Source organism: Solanum pennellii, chromosome 1, assembly GCF_001406875.1.
Source record: "Solanum pennellii chromosome 1, SPENNV200".
Classification (NCBI taxonomy): Eukaryota; Viridiplantae; Streptophyta; class Magnoliopsida; order Solanales; family Solanaceae; genus Solanum; species Solanum pennellii.
Genome location: NC_028637.1, coordinates 17,193,892 through 17,202,818, shown reverse-complemented (window position 1 = coordinate 17,202,818; position 8,927 = coordinate 17,193,892). Strand labels below are relative to the sequence as shown.

Here is an 8,927-nt window from a genome sequence, read left to right as displayed (position 1 = left end):
TATGCTCATGATCATGCCAGCAGGGTTAGCTTGGGATCACTTGTGGTCCTAGGTTCCGTGTCCGTGTCTCAGGGGTAGCTCGGGGCGTGACAATATTACTCCTGACCCAAGAGTATAAGTATGTGTTGAAATGCTTTGCCTGTCATATAATGAACCATCATAGTTGTTTGCTCCCAATTGCACATGCAAGTGTACGTGGTCGCACAAGTAATATAGTGGCTCTTAAAAGGACCAGATTATCGATCCAAAATGACTTGTCAATTAACTATTTTTTCCTAAATTATACTGGTCTTATTATTTACTAAAGAGAGCCAAGAAAAGAAGAATGCAAGAACAAAATAATAAATTTACTTACAATAATTGGAAAATCCCAGGGCTGCAACATATATTGAATATCATGTATCATATATTGGCTTAGAACTAATTTTAGTTATAAATTTATTGGTTTATAGAGTTAATTGTATGAGGAGGTCTATACACCTCCACTCACCTACTCCAATTAGATACCTAACTACACCGTTGAGTGGGGGATAAGTAAACTAATTTGCGAGCATTTACATTTCATCCTATTTTATAACCAAGCAAGTTATTTGTCTGGGCGTCACTCCTAAACACGAATAACCTCAATCTAATGGGACCATCAAGCTCTCTATATTCTCTGGTCTGTCTAACCTCTTCTCTCTCAATTTTAAGATTAGACAATAGATTTATCTTATGGTGATCAAGCACGAAATACTAAAAACAAGAATATAAAAGTAACTTATAATGAAAATAAAAAATTAATTCAAAACACCATTAGTAATCATCATACAATTCGTAGCTAAAGTCTCAGAACAAGGGTTTTAGCTACTAATCTCTAAGAAAATAAGAAGAAAAGAACCCTAAAAAGTATTAACGACTTCTCTTCTAAAGCACCTCATCTAGATTCCCCCAAATAATTATTTTTATGGACTATTTATAGATGTGAAAAACGCCAAATAAAATAACTAAGTCCAAAATAAATTGGGAAATCAAAACCCAAATAGAATTGAATTTCGCTAGAACTATGCCACCTCGCTGGCACCTTTAATAGTGCCACGTGGATCAAGTTTAATTTCAAAGCACTTTGTATGTTTATATATTATTATATCAAATTTAATCCATTAAGCTTCCTGCTTGATTTTCTTATTCAATCTTTCGTATTTAATTCGTTTTAGCTACAAACTTCTTCAACTTCACACCATTTTACTCCTACAAATAAAATACACTATTTAGCACAATCTATAAAATTCATGCTCAAAAAGGACACATATAAATAATAAATGTAAGACAAAAAATAATTAAAAATATGTATGTTTAGCCTCACTTCAATAGTAACTATTGTGAACTCACATAATATGAAGTTAGACACTTCTGAATACCAAATCTTATAGTCCATACTTCAACAACATAATGCAGAACTCTTTTTGATTCTCCAAAATGAACTTTTGAAGGTTGTTGCATCAACCTGGATATAACACCAACAGAGAATGCAATATTAGGGTGAGTAAGAGTGAGGTAAATTAAACGTCCAATCATGCTTCTGAAACTTCTAACATTATCCATCTCTGCTTTATTCTTAAGCTACAGTTTTTCACCAACATTTATAGGTGTGTGGCAGAAGGCTTGCAATCAAGCAAACTAAATTTAATGAAAATATCCTTGGCATATTTTCTTTGTAAAAGAAATATTTAATCTTCAGCTTGATGGGCTTCAAGGACAAGAAAATAATGTAATAACCCCATATCTGACATCTCAAACTCATTCATTATTTGAGACTTAAATTCATCCACCAGAGAAATAGAAGAGGTATAATAAATGATATCATCAACATAAAGGCAAACAATGATGAAAGCATTACCTTTCTTCTTTACATACAACGTGGGTTCATCATCACTTCTCATATATCCCTTTATATGAAAAACACCTATCAATTTTGCTACATCACGCTCGAGTGGCTACCTTCAAACCATACAATGCCTTTTTCAGGTTTTAGACCTTTCTTATGCAACCAATGCCTGAACAAGTCTAACAATTTCAAATTGAGCAACTAGAGAAATTTTTTTTTAAAAAAAAAAAATCAATACCATATTGTTGTGCATATCCTTTTGTCAAAAGCCAATCTTTATCCTTCTACGGGGTCCCATCCACTGCAAACTTTGTCTTGAACACCCATTTCAAACCAATTTCATTTTTATATTCTGGTAATTCCTCCATCTCCCATGTGCCATTCTTTTCGATAGGTTTCATCTCTTCTAACATCGCTTTCCACTACTCTTCCTTTTTAGCCGCTTCTCCATAATATGTAGGATCTAACATTGCAAAAGAGAATCGAAATGTTGTATATATGTCATTGGCGTACTTCGGGTTCAGCATTTAAAGCCTTGTTGATATTGTTAACGAAATTGGCTCATCTGAAGACTCTTCTAGAGTAGAAGATGAAGTGTTTCTGCTCCCTGAAGTTGAAGAAAATAAATCAGGAGAAGTGGTACTAGAATCGTCTGTCGTAGCTGTAATAGTTGGCTACTGAATCGCATCAAAAGTGGTTCCAGTAGGCATAAGAATCTGTACTTGCATCTTATCGTTGCTTCAACTCCAATTCCAGCTTTCCATTTCAGCAAATACTACATCCCTTCTCGAATCGGCTGTTGTAGCTGTAGTAATTGGCTGCTGAATCGCATCAAAAGCTGTTCCAGTAGGCATAGGAATCGGTACTTGCATCTTATCATTGCTTCCACTCCAATTCCAGCTTGCCATTTCAGCACATACTACATCTCTTCGAATTAAAATATTTCTGCTAAGAGGGTTATACGGTCTATGCTTTAGATTGTGTGCAGTAGCCTATAAAAACACAATTTTCAGATTTTTCATCCAACTTATGACGAAATTGGGAATTTACAAAAGCATAAGCAGTACAACCAAAAAACCTTAAATAAATTACAAATGGTTTTCTACCCTTCCAAGATTCAAATGGAGTTTGATACATAACAAACTTTATTGGAGAAAAATTCAATAAATAGACTGATGTTGTTACAACTTCAGCCCAAAATTGATTCGGAACTCCCTTCGCTTGTAACATTCTTCTTTCCATATCCACCACAGTGCAATTGTTTTGATCAACAATGATATTTTTCTCCGGAGTATAAGGTGTTGTCAGCTCCCTCTGAATGACCTTTTCCTCACAAAAAATTGATTAAACTCCTTGAACAAGAATTTGCGGCCTTTATCTGTGCAAGAAGTCTTTGTGCACAGACCGCTTTGCTTCTTAATTTGGGATTTAAAGTACTTGAATTTTTGAAATGTTTCTGATTTTGTTTCTAAGAAATAGACCCAACGCATGCGCCTACAATCATCATTAAATAGGAGAAAATAACGATTCCCACTAAAAGATCTAGTATGCATAGGTCCACATAAATCAACATGTATTAGTTGAAGACACTTTTAAGACCTCCAAACTTTTCCAACAGGAAGTGACTTCCAAGTTTATTTTCCATAAATGCACCCTTCACACAATCCAATATCATCAATTTTTTGAGGTGACCATACCTCAAATGCCAAAACTTCGAATCATCATTTGTACTTGCAACAAGCTTAAAACTTTCCATGTTGGAAACATCCAGCAGAAACATCCTTTTTGACATCATAGTGATGCGAACCTTTTTGCCTTAATTCTTGTTTGTAATGACAAAACCATCTTCATCAAACGAAAGTAAATGCCCATTGAACATTGGTTGTACAACACTAAACAAATTGTATCCTAAATTAGGTACAAACTGAATGACGTCCAACATTTTTACTATATCGTGGCTAGATTCAATACACACAATGTCTTTTCCTTCACCCTGCATCTCTTTTGAGTTGACAACCTGCACGTTTTTCTTTTGCCTCTCATTTAGCTCCTAGAAGAAAGAATTTGTGACTTTTTCATATTATTTGAAAAACCACTATTTACAAAACATACATTACTTTGCCTATGATTTGTATCAATGCAAGCCATAAAGAGATAATTCTCTTCCTCATTTTCTGTTGCTGCAAATTTTATTTTCTATTCTTTATGCCAGCAATTAGCCTTTATATGCATGTAGTGTGCTGACAATAATGTCATTGAATATCATTCTTTGTGTCACTTTTCTTATTGGACTACATATGTCCATCATTCCTTCATCTGCCTCTTTCAGAGCCACGACCTCGACCAAACGGAATCCTCCTCTTCCTCGACTTATGCTTGCTGGACCATTGTTCTCACCATATTTGGTTGTTTCTTCCTTCACCTGGAATTCTTTATCTTAATTATTTTCAATAGATCGATTGAGTCTCCCGTCATGGTCTTGAGGAGATCCCATCAATTCATCAATGGAAAAAACTGATAGATCCTTAGAGTCTTCTATAGAAGAAACTACTTTATTAAATTATTGAGTCAAGCTCCGTTGTATCTTTTCCACAATCGATTGATCAGTAATTTTCTCGCTACACGATCAAATTTTGCTGACAAATGCCACTACTCTGGACAAGAAATGACAATTGATTATCCATTTTTCATAATCAACGTTTCAAAGTCATGCCGAAGTGATTACTATCTCACTACAATGACTTTTGAATCACCTTAAAAGTCCTACTACATAATGGATCAAGCTTACTTTGACGTGGTTGCAGCTGCAATCCATGAAAAAAGGGGCTATAATGAATGCGAGATAAAAAATAATGCTTTTGCATCTTGTTTCTTACTGTCTTGTAGTCTATTTTCTTCGTCAGGATGTGCACATCCCCGTTCTATCAAATTGCAAAGATTTTGATATTTGAGTATTGTTTTCACACGAATACTCCAGAATTCCTAGATTTCTCCCTAGAAGATCGGAATGAGTTGTTGTGACAAACTCAATGCATTGCCATGAATTGACATGACTCTGATACCAGAGAAGTTGGCTTAAATAGAAAGTAAAACTTTAGGAAGAAGCAGAGGTTCGAAGGTAAAGAGAATTTTATATTGAAGTCTTATTTATTTTTAGTATATGAAATCACAGGAAAGTACAACTTTATGTAGACTTAAAATAAAAAACTATTAAGTCACGAAATGACCATTACTTCCATTAATCAAACAACTAATTACTAATAAAAACACATCTAGAAAGTACTGCACCAGGATCAACGTACTTGCTAACTAATCCTAGAATATAGGACACTACTAACAAGTTTAATGAATCTGCTCATACTTTGAATAAGTATTCAATATACCATACATCTAATATTCAATTATGTATACCAATATATCAAACCTTGAATTTTAATGTGTCACTAATAAGAACACCACAGAAATTGAGAAGTAAATTACAAACAAAACTAACGAAAACACTTACCATTTCAAAACCTTTTGTTTAGGCACAATACGTTTCTATTAATTAATTTATTACATTGATTAATCATGACCTTAATCATTAAATAATGATTGGTCATTAACACCATTGTTCTCCATAAAAAAAGGACATGTAGATTAAATATTTTCATTCTTCTAAATCAACACCCACTTAATTGTTTCCTAGTTTCTGTGCCAAGGACCTATTAAAATATAAAGTAATTAGTTATACAATCCAGTAGTGCAGTAATAAATTCTATTATAGAGTAATCTCAATGTGTGACTACTTGAATTGAAGATTTATCCCTTCAATACGTATGAATCGACTAAGTATTCATGGCATCAAAGTGAAATTTTAGAGTAGCATTAATTTCACCTTATATTGGTGAAGACTTTTGGCAGTGGTGATAGAAATTGGCGGCAACAAATAGAGAACTTCAGCAAAGCAAGACAATAATTTTGTAGTAAATTAGACATTTAATAATTATAGTCCAAAAGGTATAGGGTCTAAAACAAGTTTTAGACTTAGCTCATTATTATACACTCAATTAATTATCTAACAACTATCCATCAATTAATTAAGTATAATTGTCAAATAGTTTAAAATTTTCAATCAACTTCACCGACCAAACATAAATGACTCGGGAAAACTATCGGGAGTGGTAAAGTGGTACTTTTATAAAAGTTTTCAAATATTACCTTGCGGGTGATGAAAAAATGTACCTACAGTCCATCATGAATTTCATATAGTTCAAAAGATAAAACACTCATACACAAACAGATCTAAAGTACTACAATCTTGACATATATAAGTTTTGGAATTTGTTTGCAGAAAAACACATGGAAATAAGAAAATAAGATCTCTTGTCTTCTTACGATTTGAATAAAAGAAAAATTCTTTTAAAATCTCCTATTTATAAGAAAAAAAAGATATCTTAAAAAAGGACATAAAACTATTTTTATCATTAAATACTAAAAAAGACAAAATTTATGATCACAATTTAAAAATCAATCTCAAAGTTCAAATTGTACTATATAGATCATTATTAAGAAAGAAAATGTTGAGGTGATTTCAAAGAAAGACTGATTTCATCTATTCAACCTCATAAATATGTTTCTACTGCCACACCAAAATCAAGCTAAAAAATGTGTACCATGTGACTTTTTATATATTTGCCTTATTAGGACGTCTCTATTTACTCTATTATGTTTGAAACTAAAGCATGATTGTTATTACTTTGAAAAGAAAAATGGTATCATCCTATCCATTTTAAAGAAGGAATTTACATTTATTGAGAAGTGTACAAAATTGACCTTATTTAGCTAATCTAATTAATAAAGAAATTGAGTACCAAGTTATGTTTGATATAAGAAAAAATGCATTGAATAACACTTAGATAATTTCTATGCCAAGCTCCTCATAATATGTTAAGGGAGAAAAGAAGTGGTAGCTTCATGTATATAATTTATCTTTTCAAAAAAAATTTTCAAATGAATTATTTAACAAAAATCTTTCGATTACTTATTTTACGATTTATGTCAAACTATATTGAACATTTTTGTTGCATTAGAAATATACTATCTAAATATATTTTATAATCCAAGGTTGTTTATCTAGAAAAAGTATCGTTTTCAGATAATGTATTTAGCAAATCATTAGAAGTAATACAACAAAAACGACTCCAAGTCATTAATACACACATCATACTCATTCATGTGCCTCCAATTGATTATTTCAACAACAACAAGAACATATATAGTGTAATTTTACAAAAAGAGATTGGAGAGGATAAACCTATGGAAACTTGAACCAATAAAGTAACCAAACATATATGGAGTTTCATGTCTTTTGTCTTCCTTAATGGTGGATGGGGTCGCTTTCCTTCAGTGTCGACTTAAGAATGTTTGTCAAAGCATTTATACCTTTTATTTTAATGGTTGCCTTTTCATAAGCCAAAGCAACTTCATCCACAGTGGCAAAACTTCCCAACCAATGTCATTTATTCGTTCTTACATCTCGAATCTCTTTAACCCATCTTCCCCATTTTCGTTGTCTAACTCCCCTGTACTTCTTTACATTTTCTTGGTGCAGTTTTGTATCTTTTTTCTCTTTGGAGGATACGATCTTTGAAGTGACCTTGATCTTTCCATTTTTGATGATAATTTCATTACAAATCATTTTTTGTCGTTTGGACTTCTCTTCTTAATGAATTCCCTCCTCATCACTAGATGAGTATGTGGCGTCATTATCCATTATGTAAATACCTACAACACATGACAAGACCACAAAAATTTTGCCCATCATATTAGTTTTTTTTCCTTTGGCAACTTTTGAGGGTTTTTGGACTACCTCATTTTCTTGAAGCTCATCTCTAGAAGTCATTGATTCAGGAAAGAGAACAAACAAAAAAAGCACAATAAGTCCATTAAATCAGGCACTTATATACGCTTCATCAATAATCAAATTATTTTTATTTATGTACTCTATCTGTCAACTTGATTATCTGATTTTGATCTAGTACATAAAGTTTCAGACTTTGCTCATTATTATCAACTCAATTAATTATCTGTCTATTACACGCCAATTTATTAAATATAGTTATCGAATAGTTCAAAATTTTCAACCAACTTCCTCGACCAATTATAAATGACCCATGTCTCATGGAAGGATGTCCTTGACAATAAATTCATGTCCAAGTGACTCTGGCACTTTATACTTTCTAGAACTTATATGGTAGGTTAGGTGAGTATAGATCATTCAACACAACTATACCTATTTGACTTATATCACCTTACCTTTACTCTCAAAGCCCTATTGATTCAACATTCTTGACTACAAGCCTTATTTTCAAGCCCACAATCATCAATCACCCCTAGCTGAGGCATTCTAATCACATTCTTTATTACCAGGTGAATCTAGTCATCATTCATCAAAAAGTTCAAATTCATTGATTTACAAGTGAAGATCCATCATACATAATAAATTATAGTTTAATTCATGTCTATATGTTCCCCAATCTTGAACCATTAGTACACATGATTTTATTTAGAAGATCAATTCTAATTCTTCAATTTCACCATTCATGGCATAAACTCTCAAAATATAAAATTCATCAAATAGACTAGGTTTTACCATTGAAATCGCATAAATTCATCATAATATCATAATTTAATGTCAATTCAATCATCATTAAATATCATCCACTTGATTGGAATCAAGTTTAATACTACCCACAATGAAGGAAGAAACCCTAGCAAGAATTGCGTTTTGACTTGGGGGAAACTTTGGGGATCTATGGGTGGAAGAACCATAGATGAATAAGATAACATACCTTAATTCAATTCCTAACAAAAGACTGAAACAATGGAGGAAATCTACCCGTCTTATTTCTCTTCTTCTTCTTCTTCGTCTTCACTTCTAGTGAGTGAATTATTTCGAGTGAATTTGGGTTAGTTTTGTGGTCTTGGAAGAATGGTTTAATTTACTTAGATTAGGGGTATATTAGTCTTATATAGATGGTTAAATAAAAAAACTAACCGACCTCCCTTAACCCCTAAT

At 32.5% G+C, this 8,927-nt stretch overlaps 1 pseudogene; it reads right to left on the bottom strand.

The window, feature by feature from the left end:
* Positions 1-7,116: 7,116 nt before the first annotated feature.
* Positions 7,117-7,751, bottom strand: LOC107006621 (annotated as a pseudogene).
* Between the last annotated feature and the right edge of the window lie 1,176 nt (positions 7,752-8,927).